Source organism: Somniosus microcephalus, unplaced genomic scaffold (assembly GCF_052327205.1).
Source record: "Somniosus microcephalus isolate GS21.2 unplaced genomic scaffold, FLI_Smic_1.0 unresolved_chr1, whole genome shotgun sequence".
Taxonomy (NCBI): Eukaryota; Metazoa; Chordata; class Chondrichthyes; order Squaliformes; family Somniosidae; genus Somniosus; species Somniosus microcephalus.
Genome location: NW_028225179.1, coordinates 159,463,419 through 159,488,232, shown reverse-complemented (window position 1 = coordinate 159,488,232; position 24,814 = coordinate 159,463,419). Strand labels below are relative to the sequence as shown.

Sequence of the window (24,814 nt, the reverse complement as noted above, 5' to 3'; positions counted from 1 at the left end):
AACAGTGCCCGTGAACTTTCTTCCACTACATCCCCGGGTATCTTGCTCCTGACAGACCAGTAAGCAGCGCCTGAACTTCCTGCTTTACAGTTTTTGTCTGACAACATTTTTATTACTTTCGTTCACTTTGTTTGTATTGTTAGATTAATGAATGTAATAAGCATGGCGAGACTGCTCTAAAACCACGTGATCGCTGGTTGGATGCAAATTCATTACGAACAAAAAAAAATCAATGAACGAATTCTGGGGATAAAATTGGTTTTGGGCGGTAGTTCAAAATGTCCAGCTAAGTCCAGAATGAGGTGTGAACTGCAGGAATAAACACAGGAAATGCTGGAAATCCTCAGCAGGTCAGGCAGCATGTGTAGGGAGAGAAACCGAGTTTCAGGTCGATGAGCCTTGGTCAGAACTGCAGGAAGCCGGTGAGCTCGCTGCCTGTAATGTGGCTCCACAGCCGGAAGGTGGCGCTCCATGGCCGTGTCTCCGGTGGATTCCCGCGGTCCGGCTCACTCGAGCTGCTTTCCCACCGCGGCCATTGGCCACACTTCCCCAAGGCCCGCCAGCTTCACTCGCTCTCAGAAGGAACCGCATGAAGGTTCCGTCAATGACCAATTCCGGAGTCTGTTCCGCGACCCGTCTGCGTGCGATTCACAGGCTGAAATAGAAGAGCCCGTGTCCAGTGACAATGACCTTGTCATTGGCCCGAGAGCCTGTCACTCAGTGAGGGGGCGGGTCTCTCCCGGGGGAAGTGGATTGGCCGGAGAGCCTATCACTCAGCGAGGGGGGCGGGTCTCTCCCGGGGGAAGCGGATTGGCCGGAGAGCCTGTCACTCAGTGAGGGGGCGGGTCTCTCCCGGGGGAAGTGGATTGGCCGGAGAGCCTGTCACTCAGTGAGGGGGCGGGTCTCTCCCGGGGGAAGTGGATTGGCCGGAGAGCCTGTCACTCAGTGAGGGGGCGGGTCTCTCCCGGGGAAGTGGATTGGCCGGAGAGGCTGTCACTCAGTGAGAGGGCGGGTCTCTCCCAGGGGAAGTGGATTGGCCGGAGAGCCTGTCACTCAGTGAGGGGGCAGGTCTCTCCCGGGGGAAGTGGATTGGCCGGAGAGCCTGTCACTCAGTGAGGGGGCGGGTCTCTCCCGGGGGAAGCGGATTGGCCGGAGAGACTGTCATTCAGTGAAGGGGCGGGTCTCTCCCGGGGGAAGCGGATTGGCCGGAGAGACTGTCACTCAGTGAAGGGGCGGGTCTCTCCCGGGGGCGGGTTCCTCCCGGGGGAAGCGGATTGGCCGGAGAAAATGAACACAATCCTACATTCTCTGCAGCCGAAGAAAACCACTTTTGAAGATTTTGAGTTTAAGCAACAAGAGAGCGTCTGTGAAATGAAGGAGAATTCTCAGTGGGCCGTTGTAGGCTGGGCCTGTACGGTAGCGTGTGATGCACCCCATGCCCGGATAACAGAACTCATAGAATCATAGAAAGTTACAGCACGGAAGGAGGCCATTTCGGCCCATCGTGTCCGTGCCGGCCAACAAAGAGCTATCCAGCCTAATCCCACTTCCCAGCTCTTGGTCCGTAGCCCTGCAGGTTAGAGCATCCCAAGTGCACACCCAAGTACTTTTTAAATGTGGTTAGGGTTTCTGCCTCTACCGCCCTTTCAGGCAGTGAGTTCCAGACCCCCACAACCCTCTGGGTGAAGAAATTTCCCCTCAGATCCCCTCTAAACCTTCCACCAATTACTTTAAATCTGTGCCCCCTGGTTTTTGACCCCTCTGCTGAGGGAAATAGGTCCTTTCTATCCACTTTATCTAGGCCCCTCATAAATTTATACAGCTCAATTGTAAGGGGAATAGATAGGTGTTTCTGCAGCCGCAAACGAGACTCAAGGATGGTGTGTTGCCTCCCTGGTGCAAGGGTCAAGGATGTCTCAGAGCGGCTGGAGAACATTTTGGGAGCATTTCTATGTTTCAGGGATCTGCGGACATGCAGTCCAATGTCCCTCAGTCCCTCGCGGACATGCAGTCCAATGTCGCTCTGTCACTCTACACTTCTCAGTATCCTACCATTTATTGTGCATTCCCTTGCCTTGTTAGCCCTCCCCAAATGCATTACCTCACACTTCTCCGGATTGAGTTCCAGTTGCCACTTTCCTGCTCACCTCACCAGTCCATTGATATTTTCCTGCAGTTTACAGATTCCTTCCTCACTATAGAAACATAGAAGGAGCAGGAGTAGGCCATTCGGCCCCTCGAGCCTGCTCCACCATTCAATGCGATCATGGTTGATCATCCAAATTCAGTACCCGGTCCCTACTTTCTCCCCATATCCCTTGATCCCTTTAGCCTTAAGAAATATATCCAACTCCTTTTTGATTATATTTAATGAACTGGCCTCCATCGCCTTCTGTGGTAATGAGTTCCACAGGCTCACCACTCTCTGGGTGAAGAAATTCCTCCTCATTTCTGTCCTAAATGGCCTACACTTTATCCTTAGACTGTGTTCCCTGGTTCTGGACTCCCCGACCATCGGGAACATCCTTCCTGCATCTAATCTGTCCAGTCGTTTTAGAATTTTATACGTTTCAATGAGATCACCTCTCATTCTTCTAAACTCTAGCGAGTACAAGCCCAATCAACCCAATCTCTCCTCATACGTCATTCCTGCCATCCCAGGGATCAGCCTGGTGAATCTTCACTGAAATCCTTCCATGGCAAGAACATCCTTCCTCAGATAAGGTGACCAAAACTGCACACAATACTCAAGATGTGGTCTCAACAAGGCCCTGTACAACTGCAGCAAGACATCCTTGTTCGTGTACTCAAACCCTCTCGCTACGAAGGCTAACATACCATTTGCCTTCTTAACCGCCTGCTGCACCTGCATGCTTACCTTCAGCGACTGGTGCACAAGGACACCCAGGTCTCATTGCACTTCCCCTTCTCCCAATCTATTGCATTTAGATAATAATCTGCCTTCCTGTTTTTGCCAGCAAAGTGGATAACCTCACATTTATCCACGATATATTGCATCAGCCATGTTTCTGACCAATCACCCAACCTGTCCAAATCAATCTGGAGTTTCTCGACATCCTCCTCACAGCGCACACACACACCCAGCTTTGTGTTGTCTGCAAATTTGGAGATATTACATCTAGTTCCCTTGTCTAGATCATTAATATATATTGTGAATATCTGGGGTCCTAGGACCGATCCCTGCGGTACCCCACTAGTCACTGCCTGCCACTCAGAAAAAGACCCGTTTATTCCAACTCTTTGCTTTCTGTCTGCCACATCCACTGGTTCTCCCTTATCTATTTTACCAGTTACATCCTCAAAAAATTCCAGTAGATTAGTCAAGCTCGATTTACCTTTTGTAAATCCATGTTGACTTTGTCCGATCCTGTCACTGTTTTCCAAGTGCTCTGCTATTACATCTTTTATAATGGACTCTAGCATTTTCCCCACTACCGATGTCAGGCTTACCGGTCTATAATTCCCCTTTTTTCTCTCTACTACCATTTTTGAATAGTGGGGTAACATTAGCTACCCTCCAATCCATGGGTACTGTTCCAGAGTCTGTTGAATTTTGGAAGATGACCAGCAATGCATCTACTATTTCTACGGTCACTTCCTTAAGTACCCTAGGATGTAGATTATCAGGCCCTGTGGATTTATCGGCCTTCAATCCCGTCAATTTCCCTAACACCATTTCCCTACAAATACTGATTTCTTTCAATTCCTCCCTCTCATCAGACCCTATGTTCCCCGACATCTCTGGGAGATTATTTGTGTCCTCCTTTGTGAAGACAGAACTAAAGTATGTATTTAATTGGTCTGCCATTTCTTTGTTCCCCATTATAAATTCCCCTGATTCTGACTGCAAGGGACCTACGCTTGACTTCGCCAATCTTTTTCTCCTCACATATCTATAAAAGCTTTTACAGTCAGTTTTTATGTTCCCTGCTAGCTTACTTTCATATTCTATTTTCCCTTCTTAATTAATGCCTTTGTCCTCCTTTGTTGAATCCCAAACAGCTCCCAATCCTCAGGTTTACTGCTTTTTCTGGCCAATTCATATGTCCTCTCCTTGGATCTTATGCTATCCCTAATTTTCCTTGTTAGCCACGGTTGAGTCACCGTTTTTGTTTTATTTTTATGCCAAAGTGTGATGAACAAATTCTGTAGTTCATCCATTCGATCTTTGAATGTTTGCCATTGCCTATCCACTGTCCTGAAGGTAGCAGGACAGATAGATAAGGTGGTTAAGAAGGCATATGGGATACTTTCCTTTATTAGCCATGGCATATAATGTAAGAGCAGGAAGGTTATGCTTGAACTGTATAAAACAATAAAATAAAAACAGAAAATGCTGAGGGTATTCAGCATCTGTGGAGAGAGAGACAGAGTTAACGTTTCAGTTCTGGTCACCAGATTACAGGAAGGATGTGATTGCACTACAGAGGGGACAGAGGAGATTTACGAGGACGTTGCCCAGACTGGAGAATTTTAACTTTGAGGAATGACTGGATAGAACATAAGAACATAAGAAATAGGAGCAGGAGTAGGCCATTCGGCCCTTCGAGCCTGCTCTGCCATTCAATGAGATCATGGCTGATCTTCTGCCTCAACTCCATTCACTGGCCCTATCGCCATATCGCTTGATGCCTTTACTAGTCAGAAATCTATCGACTTCTGTTTTGAATATACCCAATGACTGAGCCTCCACAGCCCACTGGGGTAGAGAATTCCAAAAATTCACCACCCTCTGTATGAAGAAATTTCTTCTCATCTCAGTCCTGAATGGCCTACCCTTTATTCTGAGGCTGTGGCCCCTGGTTCTAGGCTCCCCAGCCAAGGGAAACATTCTCCCAGCATCCACCCTATCTATCCCTGTAATGATTTTGTATGCTTCAATGAGATCCCCTCTCATTCTTCTGAATTCAAGAGAATACAGGCCTAGTTTACTCAATCTCTTCTCATACGACAGTCCCGCCATCCCAGGAATCAATCTCGTGCACCTTGGTTGCACTCCCTCTATGGCAAATATATCCTTCCATAGGTAAGGAGGCCAAAATTGTACACAGTACTCCAGGTGTGGTCTCACCAAGGCCCTGTATAATTGGAGTAAGACTTTACTCCTGTACTCAAATCCTCTTGTAATGAAGGCCAGCATACCATTTGCCTTCCTAATGGCTTGCTGCACCTGCACATTCACTTTCAGTGACTCATGTACAAGGACACCTAGGTTCCTTTGAGCATCTGCATTCCCCAATCTTTCACCGTTTAGGAAATACTCTGCCTTTCTGTTTTTTCTACCAAAGTGGATAACTTCACATTTATCCACATTATATTCCATCTGCCATGTTCTCGCTCACTCACTGAGCCTGTCGAGATCCCCTTGAAGCCTCTTCACAACTGACACTGCCACCTAGCTTTGTATCATCAGCAAATTTGGAAATGTTACTTTTAGTCCCCTCATCCAAATCATTGATATAGATTGTGAATAGCTGGCGCCCAAGTACTGATCCTTGCGGTACCCCACTAGTCACAGCCTGCCATCCTGAAAAAGACCACTTTATCCTACTCTTTGTTTTCTGTCTGTTAACCAATTCTCAATCTATGCTAATATATTACCCCCAATTCCACGTGCCCTAATTTTGTTCACCAACCTCTTGTGGGACATTATTGAAGGCCTTCTGAAAATCCAGATACACCACATCTATCGGTCCCCCTTTGTCTACTCCACTAGTTACATCCTCAAAGAACTCCAATAGGTTTGTCAAACAGGATTTCCCTTTCATAAATCCATGCTGACTCTGCCCAATCTTACTATTAGTTTCTAAGTGCCCAGTTATTGCATCCTTTATAATAGATTCCAGCATTTTCCCAACTACTGATGTGACGCTAACAGGTCTGTAGTTCCCCGTTTTCCCTCTCCCTCCTTTCTAAAATAGCGGGGTTACATTTGCTATCCTCCAATCTGCAGGAACCGTTCCAGAATCTATAGAATTTTGGAAATCCAGGGTGGAGCGCCGCACCATCCGAGCCGCCGCTTCCCGGTTTCTTCAGTCGGATCCACCGAGTCTGACTCGGGACAAAGGGCAGGAGCCAGGCTCCCAGCATGGCCCGCGACCCCGGGGAGCATGCGCACTCTCAGCGGGGAAATCAGCGCGTTCGATAGGGTGGTTTCTGGGGCGCGGGGAATTGTGGGTGCTGCGGCCGCCATTAATCAGCTGCATCTGGAAGAGTTTCATTGCAGGCTGACGGAAGGTACGTCCCTGGCCGCCTGCGTAGGTCTTTTTGTTCCTTCAGTTTGGGCTGGAGTGGAGATGGAGGAGAAGCTCCTGGGTTTAACCCCCAGTACTTCTGAGCCCAGGAGCACCCAACAATTTCCAATGTGAGGCTGTCAAGGGAGGTGGATTCTGGGGGAGATTAGCTTGCTAAACAAACACTGTCGCTGCAATAGGTTGGGGTTGTTTTCTTTGGAACAGAGGAGGCTGAGGGGAGGCTTGATTGAGGTGTATAAAATTATGAGGGGCCTAGATAGAGTGGATAGGAATTACCTATTTCCCCTAGCAGACGTCAATAACCAGGGGTCATAATTGGTAGAACGATTAGACGGGCGTTGATGAGAACTTTTTTCACCCAGTGGGTGGTGGGGGTCTGGAACTCACTGCCTCAAAGGGTGGTAGAGGCAGAAACCTTCAACAGATTTTAAAAGTACTAGCATATGCACTTGAAGTGCCGTAACCTACAAAGCTATGGAGCAAGATATGGATAGTGTGATTAGGCTGGATAGCTCTTTTCAGCCGGCACAGATACGATGGGTCGAAAGGCCTCCTAAATTTCTATGATTCTATTAAAATAGAAACATAGAAGATAGGAGCAGGAGTAGGCCATTCAGCCCCTCAAGCCTGTTGCACCATTTAATGCGATCATGGCTGATCATCCAAATTCAGTACCCTGTCCCTGCTTTCCCCCCATATCCCTTGATCCCTTTAGCCTTTAGAAATATATCTAACTCCTTCTTGAGTATATTTAATGAATTGGCCTCAACTGCCTTCTGTGGTAGAGAATTCCACAGGTTCACCACTCTCTGGGTGAAGAAATTCCTCCTCATCTCAGTCCTAAATGGCTTACCCCTTATCCTTAGACTGTGACCCCTGGTTCTGGACTCCCCCGCCACCGGGAACATCCTTCCTGCATCTAGTCTGTCTAGTCCTGTTAGCATTTTATAAGTTTCAATGAGATCCCTCTCATTCTTCTAAACTCTAGTGAATATAAGTAAGATCGACCCAATCTCTCTCCCTACGCCATTCCTGCCATCCCAGGTATCAGTCTGGTGATTCTTCGCTACACTCCCTCCACGGCAAGAACATCCTTCCTCAGATAAGGCGACCAAAACTGCACACAATTCTCAAGGTGTGGTCTCACCAAAGCCCTGTACAACTGCAGCAAGACATCCTTGCTCCTGTACTTGAATCCCCTCACTATGAAGGCCAACTTACCATTTGCCTTCTTAACCACTTGCTGCACCTGCATGCTTACCTTCAGTGACTGGTGCACAAGGACACCCAGGACTAGTTGCACTTCCCCTTCTCCCAATCTATTGCCATTCAAATAATAATCTGTCTTCCTGTTTTTGCCACCAAAGTGGATAACCTCGCATTTATCCACATCATACTGCATCTGCCATGTATCTGCCCAATGACCCAACCTGTCCAAATCATACTGGAGTTTCTCGGCATCCTCCTCACAGCACACACGCCCACCCAGCTTTGTGTCGTCTGCAAGCCTGGAGATATTACTTCTAGTTCCTTTGTCTAGTTCATTAATGTATATTGTGAATAGCTGGGGTCCTAGGACCGATCCCTGCGGTACCCCACTAGTCACTGCCTGCCACTCGGAAAAAGGCCCGTTAATTCCAACTCTTTGCTTCCTGTCTGCCAACCAGTTCTCTATCCAAGTCAGTACTTTACCCCCAATCCCATGTGCTTTAACTTTGCACGCCACTCTCTTATGCGGGACCTTATTGAAAGCCTACCGAATGTCCAAATACACCACATCCACTGGTTCTCCCTTATGCATTCTACCATTTACATCCTCAAAAAATTCCAGTAGATTAGTCAAGCATGATTTACCTTTTGTAAATCCATGTTGACTTTGTCCGATCCTGTCACTGTTTTCCAAGTGCTCTGCTATTACATCTTTTATAATGGAATCTAGCATTTTCCCCACTACCGATATCAGGCTTACTGGTCTATAATTCCCCATTTTCTCTCTACCACCTTTTTTAAATAGTGGGGTTACATTAGCTACCCTCCAATACATGGGAACTATTCCAGTGTCTATAGAATTTTGGAAGATGACCAGCAATGCATCTACTATTTCTAGGGCCACTTCCTTAAGTACCCTAGGATGTAGATTATCAGGCCCTGGGGATTTATTGGCCTTCAATCCTGTCAATTTCCCTAACACCATTTCCCTACAAATACTGATTTCATTCAATTCCTCCCTCTCATTAGACCCCATGTTCCCTGACATTTCTGGAAGTTTATTTGTGTCCTCTTTTGTGAAGACAGGACCAAAGTATGTATTTAATTGGTCTGCCATTTCTTTGTTCCCCATTATAAATTCCCCTGATTCTGACTGCAAGGGACCTACACTTGACTTCACCAATCTTTTTCTCTTCACATATCTATAGAAGCTTTAACAGTCAGTTTTTATGTTCCCTGAAAGCTTACTCTCATATTCTATTTCCCCCTCTTAATTAATCCCTTTGTCCTCCTTTGCTGAATCCTAAACTGCTCCCAATCCTCGGGTTTGCTGCTTTTTCTGGCCAATTTATATGTCCACTCCTTGGATCTTATGCTATCCCTAATTTCCCTTGTTACCCACGGTTGAGTCACCTTTTTTGATTTATTTTTATGCCAAACGGAGGAACAAATTCTGTAATTCTTCCATGCGATCTTTAACTGTTTGCCATTGCCTATCCACTGTCAACCCTTTAAGTAACATTCCCCAATCCATCCTAGCCAACTCGCACCTCATACCATCATAGCTTCTTTTATTTAAATTCAGGACCCTAGTCTCTGAGTCAAATACTTCACTCCCCATCTTAATGAAGAATTCTATCATATTTTGATCGCTCCTCCCCACGGGGCCTTGCACAAGATTGCTAATTAATCCTTTCTCATTACATAATACCCTGTCTAAGATGGCCTGATCTCTAGTTGGTTCCTCGACATATTGGTCCAGGAAACCATCCCGTATACACTCTAGGAATTCCCCCTCCACATTATTGTTACTAATTTGGTTAGCCCAATCTATGTGTAGATTAAAGTCACCCATGATAACTGCTGGGCCCTTATTGCACGAGTCTCTACTTTCCCATTTAATGCCATCCCCAACCTCAACATTACTGTTTGTGGGTCTGTGTACAACTCCCACTAACGTTTTCTGCCCCTTGGTATTTCTCAGCTCTACCCATACAGATTCCACACCGTCAGAGCCAATATTCTTCCTTAAAATTGTGTTAATCTCCTCTTTAACCAGCAATGCTACCCCACCTCCTTTTCCTTTTTGCCTGTCCTTCCTGAATATTGAATACCCCTGGATGTTGAATTTCCAGCCTTGGTCACCCTGAAGCCATGTCTCAGTAATTCCAATTACATCATATCCGTTTACATCTATTTGCGCAGCTAATTCATCCACCTTATTACGAATGCTCCTCGCATTAAGACACAAAGCCTTCAGGCTTGTTTTTTTAACACTCGTAGTCCTTTTAGAATTATTATTTACTGTAGCCCTGTTTGATTTATACCCTTAATTTCTCTGCATTCCACTTTTGCTTTTCTACTTCCTGTCTTTTCTTTCTATCCTTGCTTCCCTTTCCTCTGTCTCCCTGCACAGGTTCCCAACCCCCTGCCATTTTAGTTTAAACCCTCCTCAACAGCACTAGCAAACACTCCCCCTAGGACATTGGTCCCGATCCCGCCCAGGTGCAAACCGTCCAGTTTGTACTGGCCCCAACTTCCCCAGAACCAGTTCCAATGTCCCAGGGATTTGAATCCCTCCCCTTTGCACCATTCCTCTAGCTATGTATTCATCTGAAATATCTTTCTATTTCTACTCTGACTAGCACGTGGCACTGGTAGCAATCCTGAGATTACTACCTTTGAGGTTCTATTTTTTAATTTACCTCCTAACTCCCTATATTCAGCTTTTAGGACCTAATCCCGTTTTTTACCTATATCGTTGGTACCCATATGCACCACAACAACTGGCTGTTCACCCTCCCCTTCCAGAATGTTCTGCAGCCTCCCTGAGACATCCTTGACCCTTGCACCAGGGAGGCAACACACCATCCTGGAGTCTCGTTTGTGGCCGCAGAAACGCCTATCTATTCCCCTTACAATAGAATCCCCTATCACTATAGCTCTCCCAGTCTTTTTCCTCCCATCCTGTGCAGTAGAACCACCCATGGTGCCAGGAAGTTGGCTGCTGCTGCCTTCCCCCTATTCTTCTATGATGTGGGATACAGGGCATTGGAGCTTCTTCTTCCTTTCTCCCATATGGGAGTAGAATAGCCAATCAGATGTCAGTATCTCAGGCAGATATCCAGGCCAAAGCTCCCGGTGTAACAGCGGATATCTTGTAGGCTGCCTGTGAATTTCCTCTGCGGGCAGCACTCAATGATGTGCTCCAGGGTCTGATTAGGAGCTCCACAGTCACAGGATGGAGATGCTTTAATCTTCCATCTATGGAGAAGGTGGCAGCATCGACCATGAGCGGTTCTGAGGCGGTGGATGGTTGTCCATACAAAGCTAGGTGGGAGTGTAAGTTGTGAGGAGGATGCAAAGAGGCTTCAAGGGGATATAGACAGGCTAAGTGAGTGGGCAAGAACATGACAAATCGAATATAACGTGGAGAAATGTGAAGTTATCCACTTTGTAGGAAAATTAGAAAATCAGAGTAATTTTCAAATGGTGAGAGATTGGGAAATATTGGTGTTCAGAGGGACCTGGATGTCCTTGTACATGAATCACTGAAATTTAACATGCAGGTACAGCAAGCAATTAGGAAAGCAAATGGTATGTTGGCATTTAATACAAGAGGATTTGAGTATAAGAGTAACGACGTCTTACTGCAATTATATAGGGCCCTGGTGAGGCCTCACCTGGAGTATTGTGTACAGTTTTGGTCTCCTTACCTATGTAAGGATATAGTGGACATAGAGGGAGTGCAACGAAGGTTCACCAGACTGATTCCTGGGATGGGCGGCTTGTCCTATGTGCAGAGACTGAATAGACTAGGCCTATATTCTCTAGAGTTTAGAAGAATGAGACGTGATCTCATTGAAACATACACAATTCTTACAGGGCTTGACAGGTTAGATGCAGGGAGGATGTTTCCCCTGGCTGGGGAGTCTAGAACCAGGGGTCACAGTCTCAGAATAAGGGGTCGGCCATTTAGGACTGAGATGAGGAGAAATTTCTTCACTCAGAGGGTGGTGAATCTTTGGAATTCTCTACCCCAGAGGGCTGTGGAGGCTCAGTCGTTGAGTATAATCAAGACAGAGATCCATAGATTTTTGGTTTTTAAGGGAATCCAGGGATATGGGGATAGGGCAGGAAAGTGGAGATGAGGTAGAAGATCAGCCATGATCTTATTGAATGGCGGAGCAGGCTCGAAGAGCCAAATGGCCGACTCCTGCTCCTATTTCTTATGTTCTTATGTCCACTGTTTGTGAGGAAGGTTTGATCTTTGGAGCTAAGGCGGGTAAATGGAGTTGAGGTGCAGATCAGCCCCGATCTCATTGAAAGGTGGAAAAACTCTCCAGGGGCTGAATGGCCCACTCCTGTTCCCACAACTAGCTCAGTCTGCTAATGGGCAGAGGGGCTGCCCTTCAGGTGAGATGTTAATCCAAGGCCGCGTCTGCCTCAAGTGGGTGATTCAGATCCCGCGGCAAAGAGGAGCCGGGCAGTTCTCCCGGTGTCCGGGCCAACATTCCTCCCTCAACCAGCACCGCCAAAGAGAGATTAACTGGTCATTCATCTCATTGGCTCTCTGTGGGATCTTGCTGTGTGTAAAATGACTGCTGCATTTTCCTCGCTAACCACGGCTACTGCACTTGCGAGTAATGCACTGCGGGTGCAGTGAGTTTCTGGGCTGGGTTGAGACACTGTTTGATTGCAAGTCTTTCCTTGTCACAAAGTGCACCGCCAGCACCTGCTGGCAGGATATCAGTGCTGCAGGAAAGAATCCCCATTAAAAAAGGCCCAAGAAGCGGTGACTGTCTCTGAAGGTTCACAAGGACAGTGATGGCCCTGGAGGGGGAGGGGGAGGGGGAAGGCCCCCACTGGCTCAGAGGATAAATGCCTCCAGGATTTAATGTTCTTCGGGTATATAACAGCCTTGGAGTTGATGGTGTTAGTGGAGGGTTTTGTATGGTTGATGTGGAAGTTGACTCTGTGCTTGTGGTTAATGGGGTAGAAATTGGACCTCATTGTCCCGGTTTGTGGGGGTAAAATGGGCGCAGTGAGGGACAGATTTGGGGACCAACGTCCGGCGCCCAATTGTGTCGGGCCATTTTCAGGCATCCTTGGAGTTCTCCCCAGTGTCTGGGTCAATATTTCACAGAACCACAGAATCACAGAATCACACAGCACAGCAGGAGGTCACTCGGCCCTTCGTGCCTGTTCCGGCTCTTTGAAAGAGCGAAACAATTAATCCCACTCCACTGCCCTTTCCCCACAGCCCATACTGTTCCCTTCAGGTATTTATCCAATTCCCTTTTGAGGGCGACCATTGAATCTGTATCCACCACCCTATCAGGCAGTGCATTCCAAACACTAACCTCTCCTGTAAATAGGTTGTTCCTCATCTCGCCCCTGATTCTTTTGCCAATTACCTTCACTCTGTGCTCTCTGGTTACCGACCCTTAGCCCACTGGAAACAGTTTCTCGTTATTTACTCTATCAGAACCCTTCATGATTTTGACCACCTCTGTGAAATCTCCCCTTAACCTTCTCTGGTCTAAGGAGAAAAAACTCAGCATCACTAGTCCCTCCATGTAACTGAAGTCCCCCATCCCTGGTACCACCCCAGTAAACTGTATTTCCCAGAATTGGACACAATACTCCAGCTGGGGCCAAACCACTGATTTAGGAAGGTTCAGCATAACTTCCTTGCTATTGTAATCTATGACTCTGTTTATAAAGCTCAGGATACTGTCTATTATTTAGCAGCCATCTCACCTTGTCCTGCCACCTTCACAGATTTCTGTACAAACACCCCCAGGTCTCTCTCTTCCTGCACCCCGTTTAAAATTGGACCATTTATGTTATATTGCCTCTCCCCATTCTTCCTACCGAAATGCATCATTTCACACTATGTTGAATTGCATCGGCCATGTGTCTGCCCATTTCACCAGTCTGTCTATATCCTCCTGAAATGTATTACTATCCTCCTCACTGTTTACTGCCTGTCTGACTTTTGTGTCTTCTGCAAACTTTGAGATGTTGCCTTTTATACCCAAGTGAAATTGGAGTTAAGATGCAGACCAACCAATATCTTATAAATGGCGGAAGAGGCTTGAGGGGCTGAATGGCCTACTCCTGTTCCTGTGTCAGCCTAGAAACTGAGTGTCAGCAGGTAATGAGCTCTGGAAAATAAGCCGGGCCCATTCTCAACAAGGATCCACCCAATGCCAAGTCACTAGATAGCGGGAGAAACAGGCCCCCTGGCTGATCCTTCCCCACCCCGAACCCTGGGATGCTAAGGCCCATCTCTGCACCTCCACTGTCACTCTGCTTCAGATAGTGTGTCTCACCAGCAATCCAGCCTGGACCCTCCCTGGTCTGTGTGTCTCAGTAAACACACCAAGCAGTGCTCGGCAATTCTGACACCACCTTCTGATTTAGACACAGACTCTGCAGACAGATGAAGCAGGTACTTTTATTTCTGTGTGCAGGTTACAGGGAGACAGCACTTTACAATTTATCAAACACTTTCAATACTTGGTTACAATGATATACTTTGTTTTCTATTAAACTCTGCAGGATGTAACATTTAAAGCCAGCTCTTCAAACTCTGAAACACAGATGCAACTTTAAAATATGAGGTTGATCTGAATATGAAAGACAGACAGACTTGCATTTATATAGTGCCTTTCACAGCCTCAGGACGCCCAAAGCACTTTACAGCCAATGAAGTGCTTTTGAAGCAACAACAGAAAACGCTGGAAAAACTCAGCAGGCCAGGCAACATCCGTGGAGAGAGAAACAGAGTCAATGTTTCAGGTCGAAACCCTTCATCAGAACTGAGAGAAAAAGGCAGGAAATTAAACAGATTAAAAGGCCAGTTTGGGGGCTGGGAAATGGGGGAGGGGATGAAAGAACAAAAGGGAAGGTCTGGGAGGTGGAGAGACATTAAGAGGCATTCAAGACGAGACGAGCTGGTAATAGGACAGGTAAAAGAGACAAAAGATGGCTCTAGATGAAGTGTGAAATGCGCTGGCAGAGTGAGAGACAGCTGCCATGGGGAGAGAAAAGAAAGGAAAAGGCACAAACCAAAGGTGTGGATAAAAATATATAAAAATATAATCGGGGCCGAGGTTATGATCATTGAGTCCAGAAGGCTGTAAAGTGCCTAATCGGAAGATGAGGTGCTGTTCCTCGAGTACTTTTGAAATGTAGTCACTGTTGTAATGTAAGAAACGCCACACAGTTCTTGCACAGCAAGCTCCCACAAACAGCAATCTGATTTTGTTTTACTAATACTGGTTGAGGGATAAATAAAACACTGATATACAACATGGGTTCAGCCCCAGCTGGAGCATTGGGTCCAATTCTGGTCTCCATCACTCCGGTTACACCAGGCGGGGGCTCTTAAAATCGGCCCGCTCAGTTCGGGATGGGAATTGTAAGGATCCAGAGTCTGGAGCAAGGTGCAAATAAAACAAACAACACGTTTAGTTCATGCTTCTGGGATGTAATTAAGCCCCGAATCGCTGTGTGTTTAATAAATGCCGCTTCTATGGTGCAGTTTAATAACAGCGCTGGGCAGCAGAGGTGTTGCACTAATTCATCTCAAACACCGCCATGTAGCGCCACCTTCCGCCTGCGGAGCAACATTACAGGCAGGAAGGTCACCGGGTTCCTGCAGCTCACAGCTCATTCCACCCAGTCAGTTCCTCTCTACAATTCACCATCCATTTGTTTCTTCTCTCCCCCTCCTTCTATTCCCCAGCCCTACACAGGCCCTTGCTGATCTTTCAGTTCCCAGTTCCGATGCAGGGTGTATTCCCGGAATGTTAACCTGTCTTCTCTCTCCACAGGTGATGACCTTGTCCACTCTCTATTCTAAACACTCCACACGCTTGAATGTTCTGATCATTTCCATCCCCTGGGTTTTCCCATGTTTCTGATACTCCCTCCTGTTCCCTTTTGATTTCACTTCTATCTGGTGAACCTTTTACTTTTTCCGTCCCTCGGGTATTATTTAATTTGCCGTGTCTCGGATGGTCCCTTTGTCATGCCCTTCCCACTGGTGTTCTATCTCACCCTAGTTCCTCTCCCCTGCCCCTCTTTACCTTTAACTTCCCAGCTGGAGTCTCTGGTTCCCTTGGTGTATTTCTGCCCGTGTTTTAATTCTCCTCTGTCTCTGGGTCCCGATGATTCTCGATGTTCTTGAGGATTTTATTTAATTTTACAGGAGTCTCTGGAGCAGTTGCCACGAGTTTGTTCCCCTGCACCGATTAAACAAACAAATCTCACCAACAAGACATTGTCACTGGGTTGTAGCCGCCCTGACCTCAGGTGACATTTGGACCATCCGCACCACCTGTGACTGAGACCGACGCCCATCAGTTTGCAGCTGGCAGGAGGCAGGGTGAAATTATGGGATGGACCTCTTAGTGACCTTTAACCCCGCAGATTGTCAGCGGGGCAGAGTTTTTCCCATTGACATTCCATCCCGGATTGAAGAAGGGAAAGATTCTCTCAGTGAAAGTGTGGGTGAAAGTGTGGAGATGGGACATGTTGTCCGCATTGTAAAATGTCACCTGTCCGCCCTCATAGTCCAGGTACACCCCGATCTTCCGGGGATTCACACTCGGGGTGAGGAGCGTCTTGGAGGGGGAGGTGAGGGCAACGTAGCCACTTCTGGGAAGCAGCCTCACAGCCCAATATCCAGTCTCAGGTTCCATGTCGAAAAGCCCTTTCCTCCCGGCAGACTCTCGGGCCACTCCCAGAAACCACCGAGTCTTGTTCCCCACCTCCACCTCCCAGTAATGTCTCCCTGATGTGAATCCCTTCGATCCCAGGACACAGGCCCAGGAATCAAACCTCTCTGGGGTGTCAGGGAGCGGCTGCACTTTGCCTCCGTCTCTCACACTGGTCCGGTCCCCAGACAGGATGAGCTTGGGATTCGCTGTGTTCGTATCCAAAGTCAGAGAGGCTGGAGCTGGGGGAAAGTTAAAATAACACAGTCAGTGATTTAGTTTCTTGCTGTGATTTATTCAAACTCTTTCCTTTTTAAAGTGCCCACTCGGGCTCTGGGTTGTATTCAGGGAATCTGCTGCCACTCCAGGATTTACACCCGGCGTGGGGGGGTGGGGGGGGGAGGAGAGGGTGATGGGTAGAAACAGAGAGAGAGGGGAGGGGAGAGAGAGGTGGAGGAAAGAGTGACGGGGGGAGAGATGGGGAGGGGGAGTGGGGAGAGAGAGAGGGAGAGGAGAGAGCGGGGGAGGGAAGAGAGGGGGGAGTTGGGAGAGGGGCAGGGGAGGGGACAGCAAGCGGGAGGGGAGAGAGTGGGAGGGGTGGGGAGAGGGGGAGCACGAGGGGAGGGGGGATAAGGGGTGGGGAGAGAGAGCGGGAGGGGACAGAGGGGGAGGTTGAGGGGAGAGAGCGTTGGAGGGGGGAGTGAGGGGAAGGGGAGGGGAGAGAACGGGGATGGGAGGGGGAGCAGGAGGCAGAGAGGAGGAACGGAGCTGAGTGGGGGAGAGGCGAGGGAGTGGGAGGGGAGAGAGGGGTGGGCGGAGAGGGAGGGGGATGGGAGGGAGAGGGGGACAGCGAGGGGGAGGAGAGGGAGTGGGCGGGGAGAGACCGCGGGAGGGGAGAGAGAGTTGGAGGGGTGGAGAGTGAGGGGGAGTGGAGAAGAGGGGGAGAGGAGGAGAGGAGGAGATGGAGTGGAGAGAGAGGGGGTGACAGAGGGGAGAGGGGGGAGGGGAGGATAGAGGGAGGGGAGGATAGGGAGAGGGGGAGGGATGGGGAGGGAGTGGGGAGTGAGAGGGGGAGGGGGTGGGGTGAGAGGGAGGGGAGAGAGGGAGGGGAAAGGGAGAGAGAGCGGGGAGGAGGGGAGAGAGAGAGCGGGAGGGGAGGGGAGTGGGGGGAGGGGGAGAGGGAGCCGGCAGAGGGGAGAGAGTGGGGGGCAGGGGGGAGGGGAGGATAGGGGGAGGGGAGGAAGAGGAGGAGAGGAGGAGAGAGAGCGGCAAAGGGGAGAGAGAGGAGGAGTGGGAGGAGAGAGGGGGAGGGGAGCGAAAGGGGCGGGAGGAGGGGAGAGGGAGCCGATAAAGGGGAGAGAGTGGGGGGCAGAGGGGAGAGGGAGGGTAGGGTGAGGGGAGGGGAGCGGAGCAAGAGGGGAGGACAGAGAGTGGGATGGGGGAGAGGGGGGAGGGGTGGGGGTGGGGAGAGAGGGGATGGGGAGGAGAGAGAGGGGGAGGGGAGGAGGATAGAGGGGGAGGGGCTGGAAGAAAGAGGGAAGGGAGAGAAAGGGGGAGGGGAGAGAAGACTGGGGGGGGAGGAGAGGGGGTGAGGAGAGAGGGGGGAAGGGGAGAGGGGGATGGGAGACAGAGAGGGTGAGTGGGAGGGGAGACTGGGGGCGGAGGTGGTGGGGAGTTAGTTGCTGGTTTTCTGAGCTTTCTTTCGCCTCTGCCATCCTGCTCTGATCTTGAGCCACTGTGAGGAACTCTGCAGCCCCAGTCTCCCGCTATTCTCAGTGCCTGCAGAGTCCATCAAGGGCCTTTGAAAATTAACAAGGAATCGGTGACAGAAGCTCTAATGTGTCCTGGAGACACAGTGGGTGAAATTGGTCTTGGACTGTTTTAGGTGACAGTCAATCAGCAGCTCGTATCGCGCTCCCTCAATATTCGTTTCCATTAACTTCAATGGGAATTAATATTGGGCACAATGTAAAATGGGCCACTGATTCACTATCGCCCATTTTGTGTTACCACCCAGACTAATTTTACCCGCAATCTCTCTCTGGAGGTGTGACCCACACACCACTAATCAGCGCTGTCGATGTGTGGAGAGGGGGAAAGTACCGACAGCAGGAGAATAGAGAGAAGAGAAGGAAAAAGGTAAAGAGAAAACAATGAGGAGGGAACTGCTGCAGAAAGGAAGAGAGAACCAAAAACAACCGAGGGAAACTAAATTAAAAAGCTCAACAGAGGAAATGGGAGAGACAGGATACACCATGTACTGGAGACAAAGTCCCAGACACTCTTAGATTGATCACAATCAGCAGTGCAATTCCAGATTGAATAGAACAGCAAGGGTCTGGTTCAGCCTGAGACAGTGGCCAAGGAGGGGGTGGAGTTGGTGGCCAGGATGCAGAGTTGTTGACAATTTCCAAACTGATGGCTTAAATCTTCACAATGTTTAACTGGAAAAAATTCTGGCTCCTCCATAACTGGATTCCAGATAATCTGTTGGACAACACACTGGCGGTGGAGGGGTCAAGAGAGGTGGTGGAGAGGTAGAGCTGGGTACCATCGGTGTACATCTGGAAACTGAGCCTGTTTCTGTGGATGAGGTTGACAAGTGGCAACATGTAGATCAGTGAGAGAAGAAGACCAAGAATAAATACTTGAGAATCTCCTGGGGTGCCGTGCGGGGGTGGGAAGAGAAGCCATTGCTGGAGATACTCCGGCTACGATCAAATAGGTAAATGTGAACCAAGTAAAGGCAGTCCCACTGAGTAGGACAATTGAGGAGAGACATTGGAGGAGAATGGTCAATGTTTGCAGAGAGCTCCAGGAGGATGAGGAGGGAAAATGCGCTATACTCACTGTCACAGAGCGTGTCATTTGTGACCTTTATTAGGGACACTTTGGGGCTATGATGACAGGGATGAAAATATGGTTAGTGTGGTTCAAACATGCAGTTGTGGGAAAATGGCCAGGGATTTCAGAAGTGACCGCACGTTCAAGTACTTTGTAGAAGAAAGTAAGGTTGGAGATCAAGTGCAAGGACAGAGGGATAGAGGGTGGGTAATTTTGAGGAAGGCTGTGATGACATTGGATTTGAAAAGGAGCTGGATAGGACGTGAGGAGAGGGAACCATTTACAATGTGAGCTAGCATGAAACCAGGAAGAGAAGTTGGGTGGGCAGCAGTTTAGTGGGAATGGGGTCAATGGAGCAGGAGGTGAGTCCAGCAGAGAATACAATCCCAGTAAGACAGGCAGCCTGGGTTCTGATTGGTTACTTGCACCATGGATATGTAAAATAAAGAGAATAATGCAGCGAGAGAATAAAAATAAAAATACCAAACATTGAACCGAATGTTGATGTTTTATCCAGTAGGAATATTGGTATAAAATATCACATTGATGTGAATTTAAGAACTGAAGTAAGAACTGTGAATAACTCAAAGCAGATCAGAGAAAGTGGGTGAGAGTCTAGGTGGAAGTGAGTGATGATGGGATTAGTGTCACTGTGTGAAGCTGCTTTCAAAGGTGATGCGATGACTTTCTAGCGTGGTTCTAAACTTGGGTTTAAGCAGCTGTTTTCAAAGGCCACAAGGAAAGTACTGTTGAGAGTGAAATATTTCACAGGTAAAACAGAGTCCAGCATAAGGGATGTGTTGGAAATAAATACACTGCAATTACATTTGAAGGAGAAACTGACATTTCTAATGTTCCTGACAAATGTCTCAAAGCACTTCACACAATGTATTACTTTTGAAGTGTATTTTCTACTGTGATATAGGGCAGGGTGTCCAATAGGGCAGGGTGTCCAAATTAGACCTCCCCTCTCCTCAGCCCTCACAATCCCACTCTCCAAGCCCAGGCAGCTCAGTCCTATTTGGGTTTACAGTTTTTTGCCAGCTTCTTATCAAACTCTCTCTTGAAGCTGCTGATACCCTCTGACAACTCTGCCTCCCTTACTTTCCATACCCTCCGCATAAAGTATTTGGGAGTGATTTACGTCTCACTATCGCCCGGATTTAAAGTGTAAACGGAGCAGTAATGAGGCAAAAATCACACGCAGTGCTTCCCACCTGGTTCCCACCAATGCCCGCCGGGATATGGTGTCGCAGCCGCGAAATAGGAATCCAGCGCAAGGAGTTCGTTCTCTCCGGTGTCCTGGGCAATATTTGTCCCTCAACCAACATCACCAAAACTGGTCATCTGGTCATTATCACATTGCTGTTTGTGGGAGCTTGCTGTGCAGAAATTGGTTGTGGTGTTTCCTACATTACAACAGTGGCTACACTTTAAAAACTCTTCATTGGCTGTAAAGCGCTTTGGGACGTCCTGAGGTCGTGAAAGGCGTGATATCAAAACACGCTCTTTTTCCCCTCTTTCGTAACAGTTTCTCTGTGGTCAGGAGGTGCCTGAATTATCCTGTCTGCTGCTGGTCAATCCTTGGTTTTCCAGCCGCCCAGCGTATTCTCCTGTACATCCCCACCCACCGTCCCAACCCACTCCGCCCACCTTTAAACAGCTCCTGCTCACTTGCCTCCAGGGAGGATTTGGCCGATTTCCTGTCTCCCGCCTCCACCCTCAAGGATCACCGAGCACCTTCCCATGCTCCAAGTCCGTGGGCAACTCACCAGCAATATTGTACTGAAGCCCAACCCTGAGAATGGATTGGGTCTCTGACCAATTTCATGGAGCGAGCAGTGGGCTCACTGACTCACTGCCTGCCCGATCAATGGGGTCACTCAAAAACCCAACCTCGCTCAATCCAAACTGCCTTTTCACCCTCCCTTTTCTCAATTTGAGACTATCCCTACTTTGTTGTAGACTCTGTGACTGTGTTAAACCTGTGGATGTTTATCTTCTCTGCGGTTTAGGATCTTGAATAATTCAATAAGATCACCCCAAGCCCTCCCTTATCCAGAGCAAAGACTCCTGACTTCCAGACTAGACCCGGACCTCAGTGATCATTTAATCTGCGGTTCGGGAGCCAGTTCAGTCTCTTCTCATCTGGATTTATAAATCAGGAAAAGGAATATAAGAGCTTTACTGGGGTTAATGGCGTCTATCATTTCTCTCCACGCTGTGTACTGTAAAGGGCCGTTGAACTTTCCAATAGACAGGGCGCCATCTGCTACAGACAGTATTCGCCTGTCATCACTAATCCTGTAAATATTGAACAGATGATGTTATAAATCGATATTTAACATTTTTCTGAGTTATTTTACCAAACTGTGCAGAGTTTCAGTAAAGAGCATGTCCTACCTCCTCTTCCGACAAGCTTCCTCCTGAAATAAATAAAACACAAACAGTGAGGAGGATAGTAAAAGACTTCAGGAGGACACAGAAAGGCTGGTGAAATGAGCAGACACAGGGCAGGTAGAATTTAACACAGAGAAGTGTGAAGTGATGCATTTTGGAAGGAAGAATGAGGAGAGGCAAAATAAACTAAATGGTACAGTTGTACAGGGCCTTGGTGAGACCGCACCTTGAGTATTGTGTGCAGTTTTGGTCACCTTACCTGAGGAAGGACGTTCTTGCCATGGAGGGAGTGCAGCGAAGATTCACCAGGCTGATACCTGGGATGGCAGGAATGACGTATGAGGAGAGATTGTGTCGATTGGGCTTATACTCACTGGAGTTTAGAAGATTGAGAGGGGATCTCATCAAAACCTATAAAATTCTGTCAGGTCTGGACAGACTAGATGCAGGAAGGATGTTTCCGATGGCCGGGGAGTCCAGAACCAGGGGTCATAGTCTAAGGATAAGGGGTAAGCCATTTAGGACTGAAATGAGGAGGAATTTCTTCACCCAGAAAGTGGTGAACCTGTGGAATTCTCTGCCACAGAGGGCAGTGGAGGCCAGTTCATTAAATATATTCAAGAAAGAGTTGGATATATTTCTTGAGGCTAAAGGGATCAAGGGATATGGGGAGAAGGCAGGGACAGGGTACTGAATTTGGATGATCAGCCATGATCTCATTGAATGGCGGAGCAGGCTCGAAGGGGCCGAATGGCCTACTCCTGCTCCTATCTTCTATGTTTCTATGTTACAATTTTAAATGGGATGCAGGAACAGAGAGACCTGGGGGATCACATTCAAACATTTTTAAGAAAATTAGGCAAAAAAATGAGAATGGGGATTTTTTAACAGTGACTCAAGGCATCGACGGGTATGGGGAGAGAGCGGGAATATGATATTGAGATAGAGGATCAGCCATGATCATATTGAATGGCGGCGCAGGCTCGAAGGGCCAAATGGCCTACTCTTGCTCCTATTTTTCCATGTTTCTATAATCTGGAATGCACTGAATGACAGGAAGTAGAATTAATAACTATTTACAAAATGGAATTGGAAATATACTTGAAAAGGAAAAATTGCAGGGCTATGGGGAAAGAGCAGGGGGAGTGGGTCTAATTGCACAGCTCTTTCAAAGAGCTGGCACAGGCACAATGGGCCTTTTGTGCTGTGGGATTCTATGATTGTAAGTAGTTGAAAAGCCTGATTTGTGTGTCAGATACTGGAACTCAACATCAGTGTCACTCACAGACACAGTGACTCTCACACCCACCGCACCAGACACACCCACACACTCACAACATGGAACTGTAACTGGATTACTATCTGAGTGCCAGGAATATAGTAAACTTGCGCAACACGGAAATAATTAGAAGCAAAATATCAAGATCAGGACAACCCATTCCCGGGAGGTCGCAGGTATTCCCGGGAATCTGCAGACAGTGTGGGAGCCGGTTAGTTTGGTGACAACAACAGAACCGCCCCGGAATAGACAAAACAATCGGTTTAAATCAGTTTCGAATTATTCAGCAAATGCTGCATTTATTTCAGTTATCATCGGTTATTTTGTGACTGTGTGAAGTTTCACTGAACTGACCCGCAATATAATCCTCACCTTCAGAAATGTCAGCCCGTCTTTTTGCTCCATCTGTTTCTGCAACTTTGCGAGCTTCTCCTGAATAGAATTTAAATTCCCTTGAATTTCTCGGAGGTTTTTCTCCATTGTTTTTAGAATCTCCCCCTCTTGTTCCCTGAGATCTCTGATTAAACGCTGCTCTTTCTCACTGAAAATCTGGTGCATTTTAGCGAACTCGGATGTGATGCGGGTCTGCAGACTGCTCGACTGTTCCTACCAAATGAAATGTGAAACATAATTAATGTACCGCGATAAAGGGAACAAAACTAACCGAGATCCCAGAAAATCAGCACAGGGAGCCCTTACCCTAACTGCGGAAATCTGCTGTTTCTGTTTTAATTCCGTTTCTAGAACCACCGATTTCTCCCTTGTGAGAGAGTCTAAGGAAGATTTCACCTGATCCTGGGATTGGGAGAGAAAATCACAGAATAAAAGTGTTAGACCATGAAAATGTGATGAAATAATCAGGTGATCAAATCTGTTCCTTTTTACCTTGTAGATTCCAATAGCTTCTTTAATGGGCATGAAGCGGTGCTCTCTGTGTTCCCGCGCATCTCTACAAATCACACAGATCAATTTCTTGTCAGTTTCACAAAACAGCTTCAGTTCTTCCTGATGTTCCTCACAGTGAAGTTTACTTTCCTTCTCTTTCGGATTCAGGGTTAATTTTCGAGCTTTCTCGGCCAGATTCGCTAAGACCCGATTGTCCTTGAGGTTTCTTTCCGGAAACTCCTCTCTACATTCCGGGCAGGATTTTATCCTCTTCTTTTCCCAACACTGTGTGATACAGGAGCGGCAGAAGTAGTGCCCACACTCCAGTGAAACCGGATCGGTGAAGAAATCAAGACAAATGGGACAAATTAAATCCTCGGTCCAACTCTCGGCCTGTTGTCTGGAAGCCATGTTCACCCTCAGCACTTCCTGATTCAAACCGCTTTCAGTTTCGATGTTTTTCTGCTGCCGAACAGCCTCAGTTCAGCGATTTCCCGATGAAGTTCACTGCAATACTCAGGAATTATTGTTAAATACTCGTCTATGTCCTGTCGACTTTTACACAGGGAGACACAACCTAGAGCAGTGTGAAGGACAAACAGGGTTAGAGCACGGAGGGGAATAATTGAACCCTGGCCGGGAGGGTGAAGGTTCCGGGAGTGTTGACAGTGGGGGGAGGGAGAGAGAGGGAGGGAGGAGGCGGAGATGGGCGGGGATCGAGATTCCAGGGCACTTTGCTCCAGACTGAACTCACTGCCGACTACAAACCCTCTGGTGACACACAGTGTGTGATAGAGATCCATAAACTGAATTGTGTTAATGATTGCAGCCGCTCACCCTGAAACACAAAGTGCCACAAATGTCAAGGAGTGACTTTAGATGACAGGTACAGAGACGATCTTTAGAGGGATTGAAGCATTGAGGATCGATTTTATCTGGCAGAAAGAAATAATTGCATTTATATAGCGCCTTTCACAATCCCAGGACGACCCAAAGTGCTTTAAAGCCCACGAAGTACTTTTGAAGTGTAGACATTGTTGTAATTTAGCGAAACACATCAGCCAATTGAGCACAGCAAGCTCCCACAAGCAGCAATGAAAAAACTCATCAGGGTATCTGTTTCTTCGGTGTTGGTTGAGGGATAAATGTTAGTCAGGACACCAGGGAGAATTCCACTGCTGATGTTCGAATGG

At 47.8% G+C, this 24,814-nt stretch overlaps 1 protein-coding gene and 1 pseudogene across 2 annotated transcripts in view; both read right to left on the bottom strand.

Moving 5' to 3' along the window:
* LOC147096368 (zinc-binding protein A33-like) overlaps positions 1 to 24,814 on the bottom strand; it is a 766,539-nt gene that overhangs the window by 501,578 nt on the left and 240,147 nt on the right. The window lies entirely within an intron of this gene.
* On the bottom strand, positions 13,734 to 24,103 carry LOC147096375 (zinc-binding protein A33-like; annotated as a pseudogene). The gene is made up of 6 exons (XR_015074897.1): positions 23,622 to 24,103; positions 23,436 to 23,531; positions 23,109 to 23,342; positions 21,461 to 21,483; positions 21,246 to 21,361; positions 13,734 to 16,455 (listed from the first exon to the last, which is right to left on the bottom strand). The product of XR_015074897.1 is annotated as a zinc-binding protein A33-like (transcript).